Below are 1567 nucleotides of genomic sequence, written 5' to 3'. Positions count from 1 at the left end.
CAGGCGGGCGCAGGCGGACGCAGGCGGCGCGTTCGTGCAAGCGGATTGTAAACAAACTGCTCAGCTTTAGCTTTTGCGTAAGCGAAGCAGTGCACACGGTAATGCAGGAAAAATAAATAGATACAGGGATATTATACGTAACGTGGTAAATGCTTCTCTTCATTATTAGCTTCATGCAAATCCTTCGCGTTAGATACAAAAGGCGTCGAAATCATGCTGATAGCACGCTGTTTATCTTTTCTTATTTATGTAAACGATTGTTTACATAAATAAAGAAATATATGTTTGAGGTTCATTTATAACTATATGGCGGTGTGTATGAAAAGTGATAATGAGAACGTCATAGGTCTCACTGGAGATTTCCCAGAAATTAAATAGAATTTAAACGCAATACCTCGTGTATGTGTGCGTGTGTTTGCGTACGTATGTACGTGTGTGTGTGTGTGTGTGTGTGTGTGTGTGTGTGTGTGTGTGTGTGTGTGTGTGTGTGTGTGTGTGTGTGTGTGTGTGTGTGTGTGTGTGTGTGTGTGTGTGTGTGTGTGTGTGCACGTGCGTGCGTGTGTGCATGCGTGCGTGTGTGCGTGCATGCGTGTTTTTATACATACAAATATACACACAAACACACACACACATACACACACACACACACACACACACACACACACACACACACACACACACACACACACACACACACACACACACACACACACACACACACACACACACACACACACACACACACACACACACACACACACACACACACACACTTATATTCATGCCTTTCTACATTTGTCAACATGAATACGGTTCACACTCATACACACACACACACACACACACACACACACACACACACACACACACACACTTATATTCATGTATTTCTGCATTTGTCAACATGAATACGGTTCACACACACACTCACACACACACACACAGAGAAAGAGAGAGAGAGAGAGAGAGAGAGAGAGAGAGAGAGAGAGAGAGAGAGAGAGAGAGAGAGAGAGAGAGAGAGAGAGAGAGGGGGGGGGAGAGAGGTTTAAAAAAGGTTTAATTTGATTCCATTTGTTACAATGGATATGGATAGAGAGTGAGTGAGTGAGTGTGTGTGTGTGTGTGTGTGTGTGTGTGTGTGTGTGTGTGTGTGTGTGTGTGTGTGTGTGAGAGAGAGAGAGAGAGAGAGAGAGAGAGAGAGAGAGAGAGAGAGAGAGAGAGAGAGAGAGAGAGAGAGAGAGATTGTTTTGAAAAGGGCACACACCCTTTGCTATCGCTCCTAATTGGCTACGCACCTGCACATATCAACGGAAATTCGCGATAGTACAACTTGAGAATTAATGGGATTCATTCTAACTGATTCTCAGGCGGATGATCTTCCTTCATATTTTGTTAATGTTTCCCTTGAACCAGGGTTGTCAAGTCCTGCTATATTTTATTGGCATCAGTACTCGTAATTTTTGGCAAGATGATTTCGAAAAAATGCAGGTAATATGGCAGTGATTAACGGAAAATGGAAAACTTAAAAATGCTCAAATGTTTATTATTGAAAACGATTGCTTCTTAT

This window comes from Penaeus chinensis, chromosome 18 (genome assembly GCF_019202785.1).
Source record: "Penaeus chinensis breed Huanghai No. 1 chromosome 18, ASM1920278v2, whole genome shotgun sequence".
Classification (NCBI taxonomy): Eukaryota; Metazoa; Arthropoda; class Malacostraca; order Decapoda; family Penaeidae; genus Penaeus; species Penaeus chinensis.
The sequence above is the reverse complement of the archived record's forward strand: the minus strand, read 5'-3'. Positions refer to the sequence as shown.